The sequence below is a fragment of the Gopherus evgoodei genome, chromosome 8 (assembly GCF_007399415.2).
Source record: "Gopherus evgoodei ecotype Sinaloan lineage chromosome 8, rGopEvg1_v1.p, whole genome shotgun sequence".
Classification (NCBI taxonomy): domain Eukaryota; kingdom Metazoa; phylum Chordata; order Testudines; family Testudinidae; genus Gopherus; species Gopherus evgoodei.
The window spans coordinates 24738670-24765464 of NC_044329.1; the positions used below are offsets into that span (position 1 = coordinate 24738670).

Consider the following 26795-nt stretch of genomic DNA (forward strand, 5'->3'; position numbering starts at 1 on the left):
TGTTATTTTAACACAGCATCATCTTGAACTTAATATCAAAGTTCCGTTGATAAATCCACAATTAATCTCAAAAGTGGCCTATTTTGTACTTGAGAAACAAGGTGGGTGAGGTAATATCTTCTATTGGACTAACCTCTGTTCATGAGAGAGACCAGCTTTTGAGCTTATGTAACCCACACACCTCCTGGGTGCGATGTTCTGTCCCATCTAGTGGCACTGAGAGAGAGTTAAATGAGTCTGCTCTACAGCCTTAGCTAAGAGCCAGTTGGCTTTTAGCTCATGCTGTAGAGGCTCACACACTAAGCTCCAGAGGTCCCCGCTTCGATCCCACCCACCAATGACTGGGGTCTGTCGGTGTTACACTTACACAGAGCTCTTCTGAGAAACTGCTGTGTGTAAGCTTGAAAGCTTGTCTCTATCACCAACAGAAGTTGGTCCAATAAAACTTATTACCTTACATCTGTAATATCCTGGGACCAACATGGCTACAACAACACTGAATACTACTATTTTATACTTGCCACTTTGTTGGCTACAATTCCCACCTTGGTAGGCTATAAATAAAGAGGTTAAGTCTATTCTCATGGCAATAAAACAGAAGGACCTAATCCTGCTCCCACTAAATGTAAATAGAAATTTTGGCATTGACTTTTCTGTGATCTATATCAAGTTTAATGATTTGATACTGCTCTAACTGAAGTCAATGGAAATGTTTCCATGGGCTTTAGATCAGGCCCTAAACCACTGATTTTGCAAGCAGCCCAATTATTTTCAGAGAAGTTACTTATAAAAGAACTAGTGCAAATGAGAGCACTAGGCATTGCAACGGATCAAGTACTGTATGAGTCAAGACAACTAACATTGTCTCCCCTGATGAATCTCTTTATGAAGCAATATCAGAATACATCCTTTATTTTTAGGCTAAACTGTCACTAAGTATATCCTAATCTGAGTAAACTAATACATACTAACACATATCCAGTATATCCTTCTTTTCTTTGTTACTTTGGACCAATATCCAATGTAGAAAAAGCACACCACAGAGACAATTCTGGAGTCCCTCTAATTCCTATTTTGGACTGTGCGGTAATTCTTGAAAATGGTTTCTTTTTACTATTTATGTCTTTCTCCCATGGGAACATCCAAATTTCCTACTAGAAAATATTTCTAAGAATAGGCCTTTTGTCCTTCTGCTCCAAAACATATACCACCACAACACTTCAGAAGCAGATCCCATATACATCCCACTTGGCTTCCAAAACCAAAACCTATACAAATCAAAGCTTAAACCCCACAACAATTTTTATAGAAAAGCTAGTCCTCAAACTAACAAGTCTATTTTTTCCTGACTCCATATTTAACAATCAAAATGATTATTTCTTTAATTTTTAAAAATTACAGAATTGTTTAATGATTTGGTTAAGACCAGAAAAAAGTAGATATTAAAGCAAACGTCTCCATTTTTTATCTAACAAAAAAAAAAAATTTCCAAGAGTACCAAACTTTTGCATCCCTTTACAAGCTTCAGTTGCCTGCTCTAATAAGTAGCTTGCTTCTACTTGTTCAAATAATGGTCACAATTTTCAAAAAGCGATTAGTGATTTTAGGTTCCCAATTAGGACACTTTGGAGAGATCTGATTTTTCAGAAAGTGTTGAACAGTGACCCTCTGAAAATCAAGCCCCTTTATGGTTTCAGGTTGAATACATGAAAACGGGGGCATGAAAAATCATATCACCCTTGAAAATCTTGGTCTAGTATTATTGACTGGTGCCTGGAGTAGAAGAAGTGCTGTTTTTTTTAACACTGTGTACTATTTGGTTGTCCTATGCAGCTCTCAAGAATGTGGTACATTCATCATCTTTTCTCTGGCTCTGCTTCCCTCCATCGGTCACATAAACACATAAAACAAGATGTATTGGTTAAAAGGACATGGCCCAGAGTGGTATATGTAAAAATATCCTACCCTATTGATTCTCACATATTGAGGGACAGCTTCAAAGAAAAAAAAGTCATCTTGGGTTTGTTTTTGTTTTTTTTTGCCCTGGTCCCTTTTTATCCCATAAACACAGTTTCAAAATAGAAAAGAACTAGATGTAGAAACTGATTATTTTCCACACTTCCCTTGAGAATAAAAAAAATGAAGAATGTCTACACCTTCAGTTTTTTTAAAAGTTAAGTCCATAAGCTCCATCCAAAATAAGAACCTCATTGAAACCCATTGAAGTAAATTGAAAGACTCCCATTGACTTCATTCAGCTTTGGATTATGCCTTAAATGCACACATAACTATGTTATACTCATGTGTGCAAAAAGGATATTTCAGCACTCAGAGGTAGCTGTATATGTATACCTTACTTTTTAATGTGCAATGATTTGTGGATATGTACATGTGTAGGTACCACGGGCAAGATCAGCACTGCAACCTTTAACATTTAGAAGCCCTGCCACCTAGTGGAATCCACAGCCCTGAGCGAGACACCCAGGCTCCCTATACAATGCATGGTGAGAGTTAGGTACTGAAGAATGGTTTCAGAGTGGTAGCCGTGTTAGTCTGTATCAGCAAAAAGAACAAGGAGTCCTTGTGGCACCTTGGAAACTAACAAATTTATTTGGGTATAAGTTTTTGTGGGCTAAAACCACTTCATCAGATGCATACAGTGGAAAATACAGTAGGAAGAGAGAGAGAAAGGAGAGAGAGAAAAAACATGAAAAATGGGGGTTGCCATACCAACTTTAATGAGACTAATCAATTAAGGTGGGCTATTATCAGCAGGAGAAAAAAACTTTTGTAGTGATAATCAGGATGGCTCATTTCAAACAGTTGACAAGAAGGTGTGAGGAACAGTAGGGGAAAATTAGCATGGGGAAATAGTTTTTAGTTTGTGTAATGACCCATCCACTCCCAGTCTTTATTCAAGACTTATTTAATGGTGTCCAGTTTGCAAATTAATTCCAGTTCTGCAGTTTCTCGTTGGAGTCTGTTTTTAAATTTTGTTGTTGAAGAATTGTGACTTTTAGGTCTGTAACTGAGTGTCCTGGGAGGTTGAAATGTTCTCCGAATGGTTTTTGAATGTTATAATTCTTGACATCTGATTTATGTCCGTTTATTTTTTTGCATTGAGATTGTCTGGTTTGACCACTGTACATGGCAGAGGGGCATTGCTGGCGCATGATGGCATAGAATGTGAATCACAATTGCCAGCAAACTGAGCAGGGAGCCAACACCTAAACAACCAATAGGAAATGTTGAAGAGAAGGGTGTGGCCTTCTCCCAAAAGGAGTTAAATACCTAAGTCCAGAGTAGATGCAGCTATCTCCCTCTGCTTGGTATTCACAGCTGTGAACCCTCTCCTGGAGTTAGGTGCCTAGGCCCTTTCTCTTAAAAATAAATGAAGAGGAGGTGCTCCTCACCACCTTATAACCTTTACCCCAGTTGTTAAAGCCCCCACCCAGGATGTGGGAGACCTGGGTCCAAATCCCCCCTCTGCCTGATATAGGGAAAGGACTTGAACCCAGCACCCTTATCAGTGAAAGCTACGGATTATTATGGGCATGGTCTCTCTATCTCCCTGTTGAATATGTCCCACTCTGTATGACTAATTAAATAGTCACTGGAGCAAGTTTTCGAACTTGGGTCTTCCTACAACCCTGATGAGTGCCCTGACAATGGGCTTAGAGAGTTCTCATTCTGCCTCTGATCCAAAGAATAATTATTTATACACAGCAGAACAGCTTCAACAGGAGAGGTGGAGAGGGACCCACTCATGAATATCCTACAGCCCAGTGGTTAGGGCACTCTTCTGAGAGCTAGGATCATGGGTTGAAATTCTTACTCCATGGGAAGTTGAAGCTGTGTCTCCCACATCCTGCGTGAATGCTTTAACTACTGTACTTAAATTATAATGGGGGGGGGGCACCACCACCTCCGCCGCTGCTTTAGGTGAGGGCCCATCCAGTAGGCGTGCTCTGAACATTACTGAATTGGGCCCCACAGGCAGTGTATGGGGCAACATTTAATTTGAGGATGCTGTCAAGACTTAGACATCAGCTGGGCATGAAGACATAGGCTGCTTTTGGCATGCCCACAAGCAGAAATTTAGGCACCTAGGGGACTTTAGGTGTCAATAAGATTAAGTTGCAGTTCAGTGAGGTGGAGGTTGATCTAATATGACTAATATGACAACTAGGTGCACAAATCATTTTGTGGATATAGCCCTAAATATTTAAAATGTATCCCAAAGAGTCATATGCTCTGTCCTTAATCCACCTGAAAACTTCCATCAGTATCAATGATCGGTCTATGCACATATCATTGTAAGCCTGGTCCATTCCAAGTCTAATTTTCCCTCAGTAACTATTAGCGTCCATATTGGTATATTTGTGCATATAGGGCCTAATAATTTCCAAAGTAGATGGAAAGAAAATAGAACAGGAAATAAGATAGGGGTAAAAAGGATTTTCATTTGGTACAGTTGCACTGGAGGACATGAGATGGGTCTTAAAAGGACACTGGAGATGTTAGGTTAAATTATATCCTATATTATCTTCACTGTAGTTCAGATGATTTTACTGATTCCTAGTTGTGTTCAATGTACCAAAGGTTCATTGGATCATGGTATTAATTTCCTAATTTATTTTCCTTAATTTCATCTTCAAGGATGCTCTAATTGTGTTAGATTATTGAAAACAAAGGAGAAAAATCCCATCTTTTAGAGGAAATGTTACAGAAATGTTAAAGAGCTTAGTGGGAGAAGTGAAGGGCAGAAAGCTACACTTAAAAAAAGGATGTAATTTTGGTAAATCATTTCAATTTTGCCAGCAGGATAATCTCAGAATTTTGAGGTTTTCTATATTGTTTAGCAACAGCCATTGCAGAGAAAAGGAAGCTTAATTACTTTGTGAGGATAGCAGGATAACAAAATGTGTCTGGGGAGTATTTTTGGAAAAGTTAAATGGCAAATGTGGCTGAATGGGTCAAGAACCATCTTAGACTGGAGTAAATTTGCAAGATCTTACAGATTCATCAGGTGGAAAGGAATTTCTCCAACATGCATGGTGAGCGCTGACCTGAGCTGCTGCTGGAAATGAGAATTACAAAACGTTACTTTATTTGAACTGTATTAAAACTTGGGTGCCTGAAGCTAAATAAAACTGGTTTCATTTTTAGAAGTGCTGAGCTCTCACAACTCCCCTTGATTGCTTATAAAATCCCAGGATGTGCCTGTATGTATACACATGCTGGACATATGCAATGTGTAGATCTACTGACATATATTATTGTGGGGAAAAATATTTCTGATAACAAGTGGTAAAAACAGTTGTTAAGGTCACTAAGGAAACAGTTATGTATGATCCAAAAAACTTAATGCTGGATTTCTTTGCAGAACAAAATTATTTTAGACAAAAAATTAATGGTATATGTGGCAGGGCACATGGATAGATCGGTGCACAAAGAATTTCAGGTAAAGAATACCATGGCCCTGGAGATGTTACCATAAATATAAGAGAACAATATAAAAGGAACAGGAAGAAATTTTGGAACCATTCAAAGTACTAGGATCAAGTGAATCAGTTGTGAGCCCATCACCATAAAAATATATTTGTTCCTTGGACCAGCACTTGAATCAACTGAATTCAAAGTCTAACCATAAAATAGAAAGATGACACAATGAATACTCAAGATTCTTTACTTTAGTATGCTCTGTACTGTTAAATTCAAGCTACGGTCTTCCTTCAATACAAGTAATTCCTACTCAAGTCACTTAAAAAAATCACACGGCCAGACTGAACATATGGGTTCATATTATGTTATGGAAAGTATTGAAATTTTCACAATGAAAATAAAATTATTATTTAAAAAGAAACATTTATAGAAATGCTATTTTAAGCATTGTATCAACATGGGCCAGTGACTTGTCCTTCAGATGACATTGGAATTTCTGAATGCATCCTTTATAGATTTTGCATATTTTAATGAAATATATCACAAAATACATCTGATCCATTGCAATAGTGTTTGCTGATTTTTAATCGTAAACATAAGGGTTCCTAGGAGAAAGCTGATTTGAAGTTACATTCATCCAATCAGTAAACAGAAGCAGAAACATGTGACCTAATGAAACAATTGATACTGACCAATACAACTTGTATTTTGAGTTTCAGTGATTTTAGATGGGATTTCTGATGTAATGAATGTGAAAACAGCAACTCCAAATATACCAAATATACCTTGCAGTGAAATGATTCTGTGAAAAGTACTGTTTCACTATGCAGCACATCAAGCGTCTTCCCTCATATGTATGGCAAGCTCCTAGCACAGAAGTGGTCCATCTCCTTTTACTGATCATACAGGTAGACTAATTCTCCCATTTCAGACAAGATCACTTTCCAAGTAACTGCATCTTTTCCCTCTAAAACTGACTTTTGGTTTGACATATCTTCAGAAAGAGTCAAGAAACATATTCTATTATTTTTTGCGCTGTTTCTTCTTTTTCTTCATTCTTCAAGCTATTTTTATGTAGCTTAAATCAAAGCTTCTTTAAAAACTCAGAAATTAGCGAGGAAATTAAGAGGTGAAGATTTTTCAGGGTGCTTTTTTCTTAAAAAACAAAACAAACTAAAAAACCAACCTTCTCTGACTTCTAAACAAAAGGTCTTTGGATTTAGCAACTCTTCTCCAGGAAGCTTATTTGGCATAAAATTAAATGTTGAAGCCAGAAGAAAACTCAGTGCACTGATTTTTTATAGATACTGTAATAAGGTATTCTTTTTCCAAAAAAGATTACATTTGTGTGCTGTACTACAATGCTTCACAATTGTCCACTATTAATAATGCATATGAATATAGCATATTGGATTGCTTTGATCATTTTTGATCATTTTGGTTATTTAGAATTAGAGGAGGAGAAACATGGCTTGGACTTCTTTTTCCCCCCAGGTTGCAGCACTTGTCTGAGTATGTGATCCTTTGTCCTGTCGGGGCCAGAAAATAAAATTTCAGGTTCTTGCAGTATTTAGATCTGGTGCATTCTCATTACACTCTCTACCTTTCCTGCAGCCTCTTTAGTTTTCTCATGTACATATTACCATCTTTCAATACAGAAACAGAAAGAGCTGTTTTACTGCTCGGTATCTCGAAAATGAAAGGTGGTAGGTACAAGATAACCTGCCTTTATGTTGGCTTTATGATGTCCATCTTGATCCATCACTTGCTGAAATAAAATTAATCGTGCAATCCAACAAGAGACGATTACAACCTAATATAGTCACCTTCATCATCATAGGTTTCTATTATAGGCCTGGTCTACACTACACGTTTAAACCGATTTTAGCAGCGTTAAACCAATTTAACGCTGTACCCGTCCACACTACGAGGCCCTTTATATCGATATAAAGGGCTCTTTAAATCAGTTTCTGTACTCCTCCCCGACGAGAGGAGTAGCGCTAAAATCGGTATTACCATATTGGATTAGGGTTAGTGTGGCCGCAAATCGACGGTATTGGCCTCCGGGCGGTATCCCACAGTGCACCACTGTGACCGCTCTGGACAGCAATCTCAACTCGAATGCAGTGGCCAGGTAAACAGGAAAAGCCCCGCGAAATTTTGATTTTCATATCCTGTTTGCCCAGCGTGGAGCTCTGATCAGCACGGGTGGCAATGCAGTCCCAAATCCAAAAAGAGCTCCAGCATGGACCATACGGGAGATATTGGATCTGATTGCTGTGTGGGGAAACAAATCTGTTCTATCAGAGCTCCATTACAGAAGATGAAACGCCAAAGCATTTGAAAAAAAAATTTACAGGCTACACAGTGCTGCGTGACAAACGTAACGGGAAGCCAGAGACTCAAATGGACGCTCATGGAGGGAGAGAGGGTGTACTGAGGACTCCAGCTATCCCACAGTCCCCAGCAGCCTCCGAAAAGTATTTGCATTCTTGGCTGAGCTCCCAATGCCTGTAGGTTCAAACACATTGTCCAGCGTGGTTCAGGGTATAGCTCGTCAATTTACTCCCTCCCCCCACCACATGAAAGAAAAGGGAAAGAAATCATTTCTTGACTTTTTTCAATGTCACCCTATGTCTACTGAATGCTGGTGGTAGATGCGATGCTGCAGCAGTGAAGAGCAATATCCGCTCTTCTTCCCTCCCCGGTGGCAGACGGTACAATATGACTGCTATCCATCGTCACCATCAGCCCATGCTTGATAACTGCTGAATACCCCTGGCTGGCCTCAGGGGCGCCTGGGTAAAAATAGGAATGATTCCTGATCATTCCCAGTAGATGGGAGAGAACGGCTGGTAACCGTCGTCATCATAGCAGCTGGGGGCTGAGCTCCATCAGCCCCCTCCCTTTCATATGTAAAGAAAAGATTCTGTACTGCCTGGACTATCATAGCAGCGGTATGCTGGGCTCCTCTCCCCAGCACCGCTTAATGTCCTGCCTGGACTGTCATAGCACCGGCAGGCTGCCTCCCCCTCATTTTATCTCATTAACAAGTCACTGTTTGTTATTCCTGCATTCTTTATAACTTCATGACACAAATGGGGGGGACACTGCCATGGTAGCCCAGGAAGGTTGGGGGAGAAGGGAAGCAACGGGTGGGGTTGTTGCAGGGGCACCGCCCGTGAATGGCATGTAGCTCATCATTTCTGTGGGATCTGACATGGAGCAGCTGTGCTCTCAGATACACTGGTTCTCTAGTACACTTGCCCCATATTCTAGGCAGGACTGACTCTATTTTTAGAAGCCATAAAGGAGAGATTGACTCAGAGTGTCATTCCCAGTTTTGCTTTTGCGCCCCCGGCCGATCTCAGCCAGGGGCACCCATGATAGCAGCAGACAGCACAGAAGGACAGATAACCGTCATCTCATTGCCAAATTACACTGGCAGCAGATGGTACAGAACGACTGGTAACCATCTCTGCTATCATGCAAAAGCAAATGAATGCTGCTGTGTAGCGCTGGAGTATCGCCTCTGTCCGCGGCATCCAGTACACATACGGTGACTGTAAAAAAAAGAAAGCTGAACGGGCTCCATGGTTGCCGTGCTATGGCGTCTGCCAGGGCAATCCAGGGAAAAAGGGCGCGAAATGATTGTCTGCCGTTGCTTTCCCGGAGGAAGGAGTGACTGACGACATTTACCCAGAACCACCCGCAACAATGATTTTTGCCCCATCAGCCACTGGGCTCTCAACCCAGAATTCTAAGGGGCAGGGGAGACTGCGGGAACTATGGGATAGCTATGGAATAGCTACCCACAGTGCAACGCTCTGGAAATCGACGCTAGCCTCGGACCATGAACGCACACCGCCAAATTAATGTGCTTAGTGTGGCCGCGTGCACTCGACTTTACACAATCTGTTGTATAAAACCGGTTTATGTAAAATCGGAATTATCCCGTAGTGTAGACGTACCCATAGTGTTGGTACTGGCTTTTGATCGACATTAGTAAATTCATGTCCATGCTTCATAAAAACCAAAAGCGAAGTGCCCTAATATTGACAAAAATATACATATAAAAAACTGCAGTTTGATCACAGTTCTGAAAGGCAGAAACAGAGGAGAATGATCATAATCATCTTTACTTGTGTAGTTTTCATAAGTTCCAGACTTTCTCCCAAGAGAAATCAAGATCAGGACTCTCAAATAAGTAAAACTTGTTCACGTAGCAATATTTTGGTTTTACATCATAAAAATATTCTGAAAGATGCAAACAAGAACCAAATTACAATAGATACACTTGCATACACTATCTTGTCAAACAGTACTGAGGAGGAACTCTCCAAAAGCTAAGGTGACTATTATGTATATTTTCCCCATCCTTGTCTCAGCACCAGGCATTCCATTTAAATGTGGCTTTTAATTAAGGGTGTGTACAAACAAATGCCCCTTGCATTTATCAGATCAGACGGGCTAACAAATGACAGACACGGGATAGATTTTAAGCAGCAGGCTGTAACTTCACCTAATACTGGAGAGGGGCATTATGCGCCTCACTGCCCTGCTCTCACACATCAGGCATTTACTGGGTTCACACACACATCCAATAACTTGGGGTAGACCAGCCTAGGCCCACCCTATGACTCAGCTCATTTTTGAATCCTTTCCACCTCCCCTACAGAGGTAGAGGTTCCTAAGAGAGAACTTTTGTCTCCCTTTTTCCCACAGGCAAAAGTGCCAGGAGTACAAGCTGAGTCTCCACTGGCCTCTGGGAGTTGGTCCCTTTTATCCTTGTCTGCATTGGATACCTGCCACAAGTTGTGACAAGCTAAAACAGTCGTTTTAAATGTTAAACTTTTAAGTCTTAGTGCTATAACCTAACTGTGCTTCCATGATGTTGCAAGGAAGGTTATTTGCAAAAATGCACCACACCTCTTGCCTATTTGGTTCAATTAGAAAAATTTCCTTGCAATCCCCTAAAAAGTGATCAGTCAGACCTGCAGCATCCTAAATAACACAGCACCAATGCTATACTAAGGGGAGGCAGGGTGGGGTTGCCAGCCATAGCAATAGGCTTGTGAAAAGTTCAAACAAGTTTAAACAGTCTGGCTAGCTCATTCTCCCAACTCCATCCAATGGAAAAACAGGACCCCTCCCCCACCCACACATGCTCTCTCACATCATGCCACCTCCCACCCATGCACTGTGTAATTTCCCTTCTGTCCACTGAAAGTTCTCCCCTGGTCACTACGGGGAAGGGCATTGTGCTCTTCAGTTCACCCAATGGGGGCTCTGGTGAAACATCAAAGGGAGAAGGTTCCAACAGCTTCCTCACTGAAAATAGCCCAGCAATGTTCCAGACAATACAAAACAAGCAACCATCACCATGCAGAACCCAAAGATGCCAGGTCCCACCTAATCTGATAGTGGTTTTGAATAGTCATAATACCCTAGTCATATGAACGAAGAAACTGTGGGACAAATTTCCACAGGAGTGGAGATATTTAAAGGCGGAAGGGGTAAAGTAGTTCTGCTGAAGGTTTGGATAAAAAATTAAGAATGATTTGCATATCGTTAGATTTATGGACAGTAGCATCTGTTTTCGTTTGGATTACTATTTTAGTCTCATGGACAGGTATTGCTATAAATGAATTTATATTGGTTGTTGCTATTGCAAAGTATATTTGTAAATATTATGTGCTTTGCCCTAATAATGAGTTCATGTTACTATAAAAAAAAATGGATAGTGCCGAATGCAATTAACATATTGACAAAAGTCAGTGACCTCTGATAAGCATGCACCTTTTAGATTAATGCAGACAAACACATTATGGTGTATCTAATCAAACATCAATATTCAGGTGAATGCCAAAGTGTTGTATTTAATTCTTTAATGATCTTTGGTGACCAAATACACCAGCCTAGATAGCGAATAATATGGCCTCCTATCTGCAGATGGAGATAGGAAAACTAATGAAACTTTAAAGGGGACTTCTGTGCCAGAGCACACCAGTTAGGCATTGTTGGGTTTGTGGATTCATATGTTTGCCAGTTCTAGTATGTGATTTTGGATTAAGCTGCCTATTTATAAATTTAGTTTTTATGGTATTTTCCCCCATCTGGTGCTCAGAAACTTTTGAATATGAGCATTTATGAAATTAATATATAATAATATGGCCAATGCCCACAAAAGAACATCTTTCTTTCTGCTAGCTAGTCATAAGTATGAATGTTTGGCTGATTTCCAGGTTATTTAATAAGTTCATATCCTTTGTTGTACACCATGAGGTTGGCCTCTTGATTAATTTGCCCCAAAGGGATGATGATGTAATTATTCAGAGGATTGGACATGAGCATGATGTCCTGATAGTTTTGAGGAAGTCATTCTCTGTGAGGATTGCCTCTTAGTAGCAATATGTGGCTGCTCAGTAGCAGCAGTGGAGGTTTCACATATGGTAAGAATTTAATTTATGACACCATACAAGTTTTAGGTCCAGAACAAAACAAAACTGAGCTCAATAACAACTGTTTTGGTTTTTCTTTTTTCCAGCATTTAGACTTCTTAAATTTTTTACATTGAGAAGATTTGGATTGCGTCCCTACCATTGAGGAACAAAGTGATAGTTTACTATTAAGGAAAAATACATATTTATTTTTTGTGATACCTTAAGAGATGGGTTTAATGGAAAGTTGCCATAAAAGGACAGCTAAGGGAAAGCAAAGTAACTTCCATGAAAAGGCTATTAGAATATACAATAAGAAATAGAACTGGTCACACATATTTTCTCCCCATCTCTCCCTCTGTCCCACTCTCCAAGCAGAAATTTTTTTGTCAGCCCTTAAAACTGAATTTATTTTTTGATTTTTGTTTACTCAAAACTGAAATTTTTTCACTTGAAAACTACCCTCTTTAAAAAAAGAAGTATGGTTTTCAAGTGCCATTTTTTTATTTGAGGGTTTTCAGTTTTCCAGTGAAAAAGTTTTGACGGACGCACATACTTTCCATAATTTTTTTCCTGTAGTCAAAAATCAAATTTTCCATCAAAAAATGTTTCGGTGGAAAACTTTTGACGAGCCTTAATGAGAATGATGAATTACACTGACAGTTGTTACTTTTACAGTAGTGGCTCCAGGCCCAGTCGTGCTAGACACTGTATAGACTCATATTAAGAGACTGGCTCATCTACAAAAAGTTTATCGTCTGAACAGACAAGATAGACACAGAACAGATGATGGGTGGATAGGAAGGAATTATTGTTATTAGAGCTGGGCAGGGAAAGGTAATTCTGTTCGGAGAGGATTTTGGCATTTTAAACTATGATTTTGTTTTGATTTGGAATGAAATCAAAAAAATTTGAAATTCTCTGTAAAAGCGAATGGTGACTCTGGGGCAATCTGTCTGGAAAGCTGCCCAAGAGCCATGGAGCCTAGAAGCCTGGGGTCCCTGACTCTAAGGCAGTCTGCCTGGCAAACTGCTTGCAGTTGTTGACCTTGGAAGTCCTAGGAGCCCAGGCTACTGAGGGAGCTGCAGGTGGCTGGGAGCTTGGGAGCTAGGGCTCAGAGAGCTTCCAGATTCTCAGATGCCCATCATTCAGCCAGGTGGACTGCTGAGGAGCTGGGCAGGTGAGCTGGCAGGAAACCAGGCAGGCTTCCAATAGAACCCTGCCTGCAATCTGTCACAATTGTCAGAGTCCAACCACCTCAGCAAAAAGTTTTAATTTCGAAAAATCAGTAAATTCCAATGAAAGATTGTTTTGTCAGAATTTTTCCAACCAACTCTCTTTATTACCCCTTTTCCGGAGGTTGGGAATTGAAGTACAGAGCAATTAAGTGACCAGCTCAAAGTCTCACATGAAAAAAAAGTTGCTAGTCAGCTGGGAATCTCCCTATTTCCAATTCAGTACCTTAACCAAAAAAACACCTTATCGTTCTTTCAAGAATAGGATCCTTATGCAAACATTTATACGTGAATTACCTCATACACAAAACTAGAGTTCAGCTGGACTACCCCTTTGAGTGACTTTAAGCACATGCATTAAGTGCTTGCAGGATCAGATCCTAAGCATGATATCTTTAGACTAACACACACACTGCTGGACAAAGGAGATGATTGCAGAGTTAACATTTCAGGATACAGAGTTTGTTGAACAGTCAAACTAAAACAGGAGAGGCTGAAGCAATATCATGGAGGAGAATATGCTGAGTCTGCAGAGGAAAATTATATTGGCTGACAGATAGAAGTTGATACAAGTTATTGAACTTTATGGAAGTTTCAGAACATAAATATAAGTAGGTGATTTCTGATTATAGTTATAGCCCTTCACAACAGACTATTATTTTTTTCTGTTCTATTTTATTTTTTAAAGAAGATGCTCATGAGAAAACCAGCACTTTAAATACTGGGTATTCTAATTTCTCAGATTCTGACTGAAATAACAGATATGCAAAAAATAAGTAGGGAAATGCACCCCATATGGTATTTCAGGACCGCTTTCTTATGGAATTTGTTGAAAGTCTATTGGCCAAAGGACTATTCTGGGTCTAATCTGAGGAAAAGAGCCAAGCAAGATAAAGCAGTTACAGCCAGAGATTGTCTAGTATATAATGATCACAATATTGTTAGTTTATAAATTAATAAATATGTGCTAGAGTAAGCAGTACAAATAATTTTAGAAAGCTGAATTTCATAGAATACTGTAGAGATTTTGGGTACTATGTGCACTTAACTCAGTGACAAAACTCACATTGACTTAATTGGGAGCTGCATCAACCAATTTTTTATTATTTGTCACTCTACAGTATATGGAAAATTTACTCTTGAAAAGTGGACAATATTGAAGATCCAATTGGAAACACTGACATGGAAATTTCTCCTCAAAAGCAATAGAGACTAAGGTGGCTAAGTGAAGATCTAAAATAATAATATAAACATTAAGCAGGAGGTATTTTTTTAAAAATGTATAAACAATCTAGTGAGGAGACGGACATGGGTAGCTATAAAAATCAAGAGAAACAAATTAAAATGATAAATTACTGCAAAGAGAAAATAGAATATAGTCACAGCAGGCAGGATGTGGAAAAAGGGAAATTGGTCAACAAATGATTATACTGGGAAATCAGATACGGCGGATAAAAAATAGCAGTCATTAAATTGTTATTTTACTTTGATTGTTTTTAAACATAACGAAGAATAAGAGTCTCACAGCTGTCTCATCTTTTATATATATGTAGATTATATTAGATATCTCATGTGTATACACATATTAGACAAGAGTTAATAAGCAAAAACCAATTGAAATAGCTGAGAAAAGAGTAGAAACTTTTTAGATGGACCAAATATCCACTACAAAATAAATACTTTCATATGTGCTTATTTTTTAATCTATTTATTTATATAGGAACTTTTAATACATTTACAAATCATTGACCTGTAAATGTCAAAAAAAAATGATGATGATTACAACAGTGAGCTTTCCTTACGATATCATCATCAGCCGCATTGATGTCATTTGAATCAGGTTCTTAAAGCTAGGCATGTGTTTTAAGTACCTTAGAGAATTAGGGTTATGATCCCCACTTCTAAAGTAAACGATGATCAAAATTAATGACCTTTTAAGACATTTTTTGTAGCATATCATTGAAGACCAGTCAGATTTAGGATTATTTAAAAAAAAAAAAAAGAAGTAGCTACAAGATTAACAGGCATGTTTGGTATAAAACTTGCAGGAAGGTGTTAGAAGTAATATTGTAGGGGTTTAGGAGCTACCATTAAAAGCACATTTTGGATAGATTTTCAAAGGAGCCTAAAGGATTTACACTCCCAGATTCCAATGAATTTCAATGAAGTTAGTGTGTCTATCTCCCTCAAGCCGCTTTGAAAATCCCAGGATTCATTTATAGGTCAATTTCATGAGGAAGAGTTTTTTCTTAGCTAACTAGGTTAGGTTCTACCATAGTCTAGTAGAGAAGGTATCAAGATGGAGGAGACATCATTATGAATTTTACAAGGAGCAGTTGTTAAGGCGTTGTGGTGTAGATATTATTTTAGTGGAGAATGCACTGCTCTGGACTATACTGAATTGCACATATGTAACTGAGAACAGAAATATGGCATCCGTCTCACAAATAGTCCTAGGATGGCAATCAATAAATATGTACATCAGTTCTCAATTTCCAGTGTTTTTGTGTCCCACTACAGTGATGCTTGGACCAAAGCACTGGCTTTGGACAGACTGTTATTGGAACTTGATCCTTATAGAAATCTCCTGGCTGATTATGTAGATGAACAAAATAAAGGTCCCTTGATATAGCAAATCACTTCAGTACAACTTAAGTCAATGGGACTCTCATGCACTTAAAGTTATGCCCATGATGAAGTGCTTGGCTGAAGAACATTTTATTAAAATTACATTAATAGAAAAGGTTGGGGCAATGAAAAAACAACAACTGGAATTCACAACTGGGCACCTGTTCCTCTACAAACAGAAAAAAACACATCAGAAAAACTGGACTAGTGGCATCCAAATTTATACTTGTAGAATCAAAAAGCGGTAAGTTGAATAGAAATGCAATGGAAGATTCTTCACTACATCCTCATCACTTCAGACACATTGATGCCAATAGCGGCAATGAATGCAGAATGAATGCAGAAACTACAGTCAGTGAAAAAAATTGATATATGTTATGACTGTGCATGAAAAATAAAGGAAATGTGCTGTAGTGTATATGGCAGAAAAGTGAAGGTGGTACTTTGTTAAAGAGGTGGATGAAGGCAGTGAACACAAAATTACACATGAAAATTTCACGACTAATTAAATAGTTCAGAGTTTTCAGTCACAGTTCACACAGCCATTGCCATGGACTTATCCATGTTGAATGGAATAAATGTGGGAACTGGAGAATGGACAGTAAAACTCAGGCTAAGTGGCGGACGAGGAATAAAAGGCAAAAACTTATCAATAAAAAGAGAGCTAGAGTGGAAAAAGTATTCTTGCAGAAGAAGAATCAAAATAATTTGATGGAGATTTAAATCGGAATCAAAGTTTTGAGAAAAAAAAAAGGCATAAGAACCTAATACAAATTCCACAAACCAAGAAGCCATAGCCATATAACTGAGTCATTGAGAGTACTACATACTACTACTTTTTCGGACATGTATCAACTGGTAACATGTCTGACTTTTTTCTTTTTGTCTTTTTAAATAGCTCTTCATCTTTAGTATACACAAAAATCTGGCTGGTGTTTCTCAGTGCTGGAAGCCAAAAAATCCGTGATGCACAGTTTAGGATCTTGTAACAAGGTGAGAGTTAGGTTCTGGAATAGACAAATTCTAAACTAAAGGAAAAAAAACTTCAGCACCCCCAAACCTGGATATAATGGAAAGGAGAGACTGTTTAGGCTAGGAAAGAAGCCCTCTGAGCAGCCATGCATGTGGAGGAGGCTTAGGCTGGGATTTGTATAATGTGTAGTTTGCTGGAGCCATATAAGGACTGCACTAGCTTAAAGGGCTCAATTATGATTTTTTTCTAAAACAGAAATAAGAGACTGCTCAGAAGACCCCATGCAAATGGAACTGTAGATTTGGGGTAAAGAGGCATGTTTCAGCTACTGATATACACACGCTACTTGGCACAGGAATGCACATACCCTATGTATGGGGGAACCCAACCACTGATTTAGACTTTCCAGTTTTCCAAGGTCCAGACATGGATCAGTTAGCTACCCAACAGTTTCATATTATGCATTATGAACCTGAAATCTAGAACTCCCTCCCTTAAGTCATATACTCCATTTGATCTTTGCATAAACCTACCATAGAGATCAGTAGATCAGAGGCAGTCACATAGCCCCAGGAATGTTAGAGGAGTTGGACACATAGTCAAAATGTTGTTTCTTAATTTAATTTACCCAAATAGCTGCTCAGGTTTTATAGCTGCATTTTACTACTGTTCATGTAAAGTACTCTTTGATAGCCATATAATTAGGTAGCTTATGAATGATTATTTTAGCTCATGATGAGAAGGCATTAGATCAAGTGTTTGTGTATGGGGGTGGAGGATTGTCAGTCTATGGATCAGATTCTGATACCCTTACTTTGAGTAAGTATATACTCTGCAAGGGTTCTGTTGATTTCAACAGGGTGTTACTGAAGGTGAATAGATGTAGCAGATCTGCCTATCAATGAAAACTATATATTTTTCCTGCAGAATATATTTTTAAATCAACAACTACAACAATGAGCATTTAGCAATTACCTTGAAGGAAACAAATTTCTGTCTTTTCCCCTTTGAGTTCTTGCCAGTTCTTCCTTGTAGTTATGCCTATAAATATTTAGAAAGCAGTTGTTACAATAAAGGATTCACTATTTTATAACCAATGACAAATTACTGCATCTAATATGTTCATCCAAGAAATGTTTTGGTCCACCGTAAAACATTGGTATGAAGTACAGTGTACAAAAGCATAGTTGTATTTCACAGAAAAAGGCAATTTTGGCTAAATTACCAGCAATTCTGAATGTATTTCTACTGGTGTGGCAAATGATACTAAAATTTCATCAGGAGTAGTCTAATGGTTTTATACAGCTGGTAAATTATTTCCAATGTTAACAGTTGTTTCCTTGTGAAATAGGGTATACAAGATATCCTTTAACTTAAATATAACGTAGCAAATGTTTAAATATTATTTAAAATAGTCTTTCCTTGTTTTTCTTCAATTGTAGTCAATGGAAGATGCCTGCATAGTATTAGAGGAGAAGATAACCTTTGATGTAACCAAAGTGATATAACCAAGTTAGCTTTTTAATAAATATTTGATTGGGAGATGAAGTTTTTTTAATTGTATTTTTACTAGCAGGTGAATTATGGATTTTCCTTTTTTCTTATATATTTCCTTTGATTTATCTTAAATCCTTTTGATACTTAATATATAATATGCTTATTTTGTTTACTATACTAGGTCAGAATATAATGAACACATATAGGGCTAGAAATGTCTTAAAATGTAGTTTATAATATGTTGCATTTATTAATATTTCACCCTCTGAACTCATATGAGTATTTCCTTACATATTTAGTTAATATCTCTCCTCTGTTTCAGTGCTTCTTTTCTTTCCATTGTACAACATTATCTTTCTTCAAGCAATCTCTGGTTACCTCAGATCATGTTAATTCTTTGCAAATTTAGGTAATAACAATATATTCTAAAACTCCCAAGGATGTGAATGAAACCATTTTATTGAAGGTTCTAACATTCAATTACTCTAAGAAATCAGTAATAAATTCTACTGCACATATGATTGGTCCTATGGAGTTCTAGGTGCATTCTTCTCAGATACAGCTTCCGTATGTGCTAAACAGCCCAGCCAACTATACGTATCTGCCATACTGGACCTACACACGGTCACATTCACTAGTATCTTGTCAAGACATGCAACATCAAACACCAACACCCTGGATAAAAATGACTTTTAAGATTGCTTTATTATTCAGCATTAATATTCTGTCAATATCAATGAGCTCAGGGCCTGCATCTTGAGATACAAATGTCTGTGTCACTTCTGGAGGTGGAATCAGATGCATACGTTTTTTTTTTCTTCCCCATTTCTGTTCTTTCCTTACCTGGTGTGTGTATATCTAAGACATTAAAATGAAACATCTGGGAGCTCTGCCATTTCCGCCCTGAGGATTAACTTCACCACGACCCTTCTCCTATTATGGCTTCTTCTAGAATACTCATGCTTACATTTGACCCTTGACTAATAGGAGCTCTGCTTTTGCTCTGTGTTCATACATTGTGAGGATGGTGGCGGGGTGAATAGCTGCACCCCCTCTAGTTTTTGCAGGGCCCTGTGTGAAATAAGATATACAACACTTCCTGCACTTCCACAATCTGCATTCCACAGCAAAAGGTGGTAGGGTTTGGCAGCTAGATAGGTCAGGGGTTGTTCTGAAGATAAGGGAGGGTTGAAAAGCATGAGGAGATCAGAGTGCATGCTATTAGTGGGAGGCTGGAGAGGATGAGCTGCCATCATTGATCTTTGAAGATGTGGGGAAGTGGTTGGAAGAGGTCTTGACAAAATGCTCCCTCAGCCCTTCTTCCCCTGCCCCAGAAAATCACAGAGCCTTGGGCAATTCAACATTAGGTGCAGACCTAGCATCAGCCTTGGGGGTTAGAGATATTATTGGATCTAATGCAGCATTCCTGTTAAAACTGTGTCAGTGTCTCCTTCTGGGATCTTTGTGCACTTTGTTTGAATAGCTCATTCTGAATAGCCTTCATTGGGCTTGCATGAGTCAGTTAAAAAAATTGTAATAATATAAGAAATACTCAATTATGTTACTCATATATAAAATAGAAAAATATAAAGCAGATATGTTGTACATCTTTGAAAGTAATTTCCACTTAAAAGGAGCATAAATTGTAAATTTATTACAATGTTGAAATGTTTCACCTTTCCTAAATCAAACCACCATCATCATGTTATGTAGTCAGATCACTCATACATTTTGAATTTTATGGTACAGTATGTTTGAATAAAATTTATGTGTAAACATATTTATAATTCATTCAATCCATATATTTAATTTCTGAAATACAGTACAAGCAAACATTGCCCCAGTGCATCATCACTGATTTATTCGGGAAACAAATAGTAAATAAAAGAGCATAAATAGTACATAATATTTGTTAGAAAATAAGATCATCCTCTTTTTTAAAATTAACTTTGTCTGCAGAAGATTGGTTATTCAGGAAAATATGTAGGCAATGAATTTGCAAACACTTCAGAAATGTTTTATATAGCTGAAGATCAGAATAAATGTTTAGTATTAGCAGCTGGATTTAAAAGTGTGTCACTTCTGAGGAACTGGTTTTGATGGATTAAAGTTACATTGCTTCCCATCTTTCATAAACCTGAAAAAACTTGAGAAGCATGTCCCTTCAGACTAGAGAAATTGAGTCCAATGATGTGAGAAATTAATAGTAATAATTAAATGATTACCTTTGTATATTCAGGGTGTTCTGTTTTCAAAGCATTTGTTTTTGCTTGCCTCAGAGCAGTTTGACACTAATTGAATGGATCTCTATTGTGAATTATAAATTCAATATTATATATTAGTGCAAAAATTAAGTTGTACAAATAAAATAAGAAGTTAGAAGATTCAAAGTTGGTGTCCTGCAGCAACATTAATTTGGTCTCATTGCATATGCTGTGTAACTTATGGTATATATATATTTAAAAATAAATAGAAATATAGGAAGGCAACAAGAAAAACAGGAATAAGAAGTACCCCATTATATTTTGTCTGCTAGCTCAGACCCTGACATAGGGCTCTCAGCATACAATGTCCACCAGAAAGAAGGTCCAAAATTGTGTAAGTGACCCTTCACCCTTACTCTGAGTGATGCTGACTAGGAGTCATTATAGCTAGACCACCTGGAGGATGCGCCAGATACTCGTCTAGAGTCTGGAACACCAATGGAAACTTTTCTCTAAGTTGTGCTCCATGGATTGCAGTTAATATCACTGAAGCTCAGCCTCCACCCACCCATGCAGGGCATAAATCAAGTCCCTGTATATATATATATATATAGAGAGAGAGAGAGAGAGAGAGAGAGAGAGAGAGAGAGAGAGAGAGAGAGGTGAAGAGAGAGACGGAACATATTAGTTAAAATTGTTGTTGCACTTGTAACTTATGACTGTACTGACCTTTTTCAAACTGTAATTATTACAGGAATAGGTAAACCAAGGAAAAACAAGCAAGAGAGTGGACATGGAACCAACTTATCAACTAGTTTGAACTGGACCCAACAGCTGACCAGGGACCTACTTGGAGACTGGGGAAGCCACAGAGCATCTGGAGGACTCACTGTGATGTCAACAATTTAACATTTCTCTGACACCGGATATCTTAGTTCATTCTGTTGTGCAAGACAAAGAGTCCAGGAAATTCAATGGTTGCACATTGAAATAAACAATATTTTTGGGGAAAACTTAAGAAGCTGGGGCCAGAAGACTCCAGGTTCAAATACAGCATTTGGACAGGCTATAGACTTTGCATAGCTGCAGTCTTAATACACTGTAATAAATATGCACACTTCCCAAGTGGCACACACTTATGCAGACACTCTGATACTATAGTGAAGAGCAAGACACAAGGGCTGATCCTTCAGGTCATAAAGGCAGTAATCAGACCTTCCAATGCTCAGGCAACAAGAAAGATCCTGATCTGATCACAAAGACTCATGGATTCCAATAAGTTTGAAAGTCTGCTAAAGTACAGCAGCACCCCATCCACAGGATAAGGAGTTGAGAACTTGGTGAATCATTACCATTCTACACTGGCCTTGGACATTCATTCACACATTGTCCCCCAAACTGCCCCTTTCTCCTCGTTGCTCCTTTGTTTTCTGACACCCTATACTGGATGAAGAGAGAGAGAGTTAGAAATTCAAGCATCAATGGTGGAAAACAGAGGTTGATTCAGACAAGATGAAACATAATGGATTCCTCAAAGCCTATGCTGAAGCTGTATTACAGGCCAAGAGAACTTTCCTATCAGCCTCCACCAAGGCTGCCAAATCCCACCCAAGAAGCTATCTGGGGGGTAAATTGCTCCAGCAATCCTGAGTGCCTACCACATGCATCATCCTACTTCACTGAAAGATCATGCACATTCAGGAACTCTTCTGAACACCCTAAAAGAGTCCCAATCCAAGACTTGTGAATCTGACCCATGCCCTTCCTGGCTTGTGAAAGAGTCATGAAAAACTTATGCCACTCCTGACCAAAATAGCCGATGCCTTATTCAGATAAGGAATCTTCCCTTTCTTCTTCAAACACTGAAGAAACTCTCTCCTAGATATTTTACTCCTAGCCAGCTATTTCCCAGTGTCAAACCTGTCATTCTTGAGCAAGCACATAGAGAATCTACCCAAAGGCCAACTACAAGCTCATCTAACTGAAAACAACATCTGAGACTCAACACAATCTGGATTCAGGACAGGATAGGGGTCTGCTTTAGTGGCACTGGTGGATGATTTTCTCCTGCCATTGGATAGAGGACAGACGTGCATTTTTTACCTTCATGGACCTTTCTGCAGCATTATACCACTGTCTCACCTGAGAGAAGTGGCAGGAGTCTAGAGTAATGCACTAAAATGGTCTGAGTCCTTCCTGAGGTGGGGATGGACACACAAAGAATGATGTGTGGAAACTGCACGTCTGCCACTAGACCCCTAAAACTGTGAGGTTCCACAAGGATTAATTTTCTCTCTGGTCCTTTTCAACATGTACATGCAACCACTAGATGAATTGGTCAGATGACATGGACTCAAATGCCAATAATATGCAGGTGACACACAGCACTACTTATCCTTCATCACATACAGACAGACCACTACCAGCCCAGTGCTTGGATGAGATCAACTCATGGATGAAGAAAAGCTGTCTGAAGCTGAACCTGAGCAAAAGAGAGGTGATGCTGGTGGGCAGATGAAAGTATTTTGAGGAGTTTTCAGTGACAGTGCAGTCTCCTTTGAGTGAAGGTTCACATCCACAGTCAGTCAATTCAGTCCGTAGTCTAGAAGTACTCTTGGATTCCTCATTGATGTTCAGTTCTCACATTGAGTAATGCTATCTACCATCTCTGGTTGGCTAGGAGAGTCTGTCCCACACTGGTGGATGAAGATCTGGCCTCAGTTATTCATGCCTTTGTCACCCCTCAGTTGGACTACAGCAAGTGTTATAGCTGGGCATGAAATCTTCAGCAATGAGGAAATTCCAACTAGTACAAAATGCTGCAGTATGCGCCTCAGGAACAGAGACTACTGTGAGCACATCAAATCTGTCCTCAGCTCTCTTCACTGGCTTCCTATAGAATTCCAAATCAAGTTCAAGGCCTTATCTTCAAAGCACTCCATGGCCTGGGCCCAGGATACTTAGGACTTTTTAAGGTTGTGGGACAAAGACTGTTGTTGACAACTTCACTCTTCTGATGCAATGGAACTCTCAATAATAAGAGTAAAACTCATTTGTGTGAGAGACAGAACCTTCTCCAGGGCTGATACAAGACTATTGAATGAACTGCCCCACCAGAAACTAAGAACTATCACAAATCTCACCACTTTCTGCTCCAAGTGGAAGGCTCATTTATTTGAACTTGTCTTCTTTAATATAAATACACAACAACAGATATATATAACTTACCAAAACAAAATACTCTGCTCCATGTGATTCTTTCTCTGGTGAGAGGATGTATATAGTCATGGTGTTTAATGCGCTCATGGAAAGCACTCAGATACTATGGTGTTGAGCATGGTATAAAAATGTATATATAATACAGGCTTAGGCTCCTAAGTCATTTAGGCACTTTTGAAACACACCCTCTGCCTTTCTGTGTTAATTAATCTATCTGGAAGCACTCATTTGTATACTTAAAAATAATTGCTGTGTGCATGGTCAGATTCCAAACAGTCTTAATTTTACCTAACTGAAATCATTTTTTAACTTGAACCAGCAGAACATTACTCCTGTAGAAGACTAATTAGATGTCTAATTTCTGCTTTCAAAAGTCTATTTTATTCAGATCAATGTCTCAAAAAATGTGCTTTAGAATTAAAATTGTTTCCTCTTTTTGTTTTGTTTTTTTTAAAAAGAAATCTGTTTCACCTTCCTCCAATTCTAAGGCTGCAAGGGTTTCCCTCATACTTTTGGACAGAAGCCAACTGTAGAAAATTTGATCTGAAGAGGTGAATTTATGAGAAAATTATATCATCTGAAAAAAAGAGTAATAAATGAAATAATTCTGAAAACTGAATGTAAGCTTTTGTTATGTATAAAAAGTGATATTATGTAAAAACATGGTGATTAATGTTTTATTAATAAAGATCTTGCCCACACAAAATAATTTTTAGGCCCTTATGGCTCCATATCTAAATGCACAACCACAGGAAAAAAGTATCCACTAAAACAGTATCTTCCAAGAATAGTAATCTGTTAAGGAAACACTTGAATTGCTTGTCATACTACATTATCTTGTCCTGTCTCAGATTCTGTACTGAAAATGTTTTATTTTTATATTATGCATAAATGATACAGTTACAGTTGGAAATATGAACAGAAGAGAGACATTCTTCACATTTTTAAGTGTCAACATATTTTATAACCAAACTGAGAGCCCCATATTACCATTGTCACATGGGGATCAGAAAGTGAGTTTGGATTCATTCATTTGACGCTTTCATTGCTGTATGTGTACAGGTTTTTTCTCAGCAGAAATGGCAGGATGGTTGACTTCACAAAACCACAGATCTTTAGGGGAGGGGATGGTACTGGGGGGAATGGGAGCAGGGTGGAGTAGGTGTACCGTTTCTGTAAATCGAAGTATGACAACAGCTGGAGTGGCTGGGAAAAATTCTAGGCTGAAGATGGGCAGTGAAGCAGAGAGAGAGGGAGGAGCTCTAGGACTAATATTTTTTCCTTTATTCTAATACAGTTCCAGCCCAATGTTAAAAGAAAGCCACGCCACTATCATTGTTACATGACAGGGGTTGCTATCACTTAACACTACTTCAGCTTGCATCCAGGTCCATGGCAGCATAACAATGAAAATGGGCTGTTAGGGCCTCCCGCAACAGTTGCTGTTGCCATAAATCTGAGAGGTGTGGGAGGCTTTCCCCGTCACCTACTGTCTGAGTACCATGCTGAATGCGGCATTAAACATATAAGTAGATAAACAGATTACAGGTGGGGGACCTGCACAAATTAATCCAGACTCAATCAGCATTAACCTATGCTGGGCCAACGGTCATATAGAGAGAGTCCAATTCCTCTAGCTCCGTGGAGCTAGGGCTTTCTGGCCACCATGAATAATTTACTTAGGTTCAGGAGGAAACAAAGAATCATCTTCTCCCCTTTGCATTCCTGCTCCATCATAATGCCTAGGTTTCTGCTCCCCTGCAGATTAAGCGATTCAGAATAGGGACCAAGCCTTATTCTGTATTTATGAAGAGCTGTGTAAAGGTACAGCATTATATAATAATAATAATATAATATAATAATATATTAATGACACACAGCCAAGTTATCATGGCTGGTGGAACAGTTTTTTTCCCATTTAATATTACATTACCGTAGTATTGAAAGAACATCCCCACTAAATATATCTTTGTGTCTGTCTCACAAACTCAGGCAGAAGCTGTTAAACAAATGGGGTTGGGGGGGGCAAAACAATCTGTCAACATTATATCACAAGGGCTCAGCTCAGTCTTAGGGAGGGAGCAAGTTTATACATATTAAAAGCTTGCTTTGCTTTGCCCTCTCTCCACCTCCCATGGAAGCATGATAATTCTGCCATCAGTTACCATCTTCCAGCTGTAGGCTGGCATAGGAGATAATGTGGGAGCTATATAACACTTCAGGACTGTCGCAAGCAAGGATAAACTGTAAAGTTTTAAAGCTGTTTTGTGACATAAAGAAGCCAGAACAGGAACAAGAATCTCATTTCCATTGAATTTACAAGCATGACCTTGATCTTTAGCTACATGTATACCATACATCATCTAAAACGGAGAGGGGTTTCTTCATTGGCAAATAAATAGAGCTGGTCAAACATTTCAAATTCTGAAAAATGTTGACAAAAAAGGACACATTTTTCAGGAACAGTTTTCCCATTATTTCCTTCAATTCTAGAAGCAAATGAATTTTGTGATCCGAAAAGACACCATCTTTGCCCCTTATTTAAATACAGGTATGTGCAGAATCATTTTCCTTGCAAGGTGAATGATGAAGGAGGAAAAAAAATAGTAGGCATCTCCTTTCTCCAGAGGTGAATGGCTCCTACATTAGCCACCTGTAGCATTTTGGTAACAGCAAATATTGGAAACATAATTGGAATCCTGTGGGTTTTGTGTCAATTTTGGTACTTTAACCCAGGAGCTGCCACACTCACTTCAGTCAGACTAGTCATCTAGTTAGATTTCCATTTCATGGCTCTGGTTCCAAAAGCTTCTCTCAGGAAGTTAGGAACTTGTCTGCACATGTCCAGTTGTCTCCCACACCTCCTTTAGGCAGACAAGAAATTCATTCACTTTCAGGAGTATTGTTGCTCTTGTGACTCAGATGCACTATTTTTCATCACAGTTTTAATTATGTTCCATAAGGTGATAATGTTGACAGCTGGAGAGTGAAACTGTGCCTCCACACTTACAATGTTGCTATCCAAAGCGCCAGCTGTTGCCAGTTTCTCAGATAGTCAGTTCATTTTTCTTACCGGATTTCCAAACGTTTGGTCCAAAAAGGGCTAGACTGACAAAAAGGATCTTTTCTCAAAGTTGCAATGCCTAACTTTAGG

The 26795-nt window shown here is 38.7% G+C and overlaps 1 long non-coding RNA gene across 1 annotated transcript in view; it reads left to right on the plus strand.

Annotated features, from left to right (window-relative positions):
- The window catches only part of LOC115656455, a 79233-nt gene extending 54980 nt beyond the window's left edge, over nucleotides 1–24253 (plus strand). The window contains exon 3 of the long non-coding RNA XR_004001667.1: nucleotides 21177–24253. This is a non-coding gene — a long non-coding RNA (uncharacterized LOC115656455). The remainder of the gene's footprint in view (nucleotides 1–21176) is intronic.
- The last annotated feature ends 2542 nt before the right edge of the window (nucleotides 24254–26795 follow it).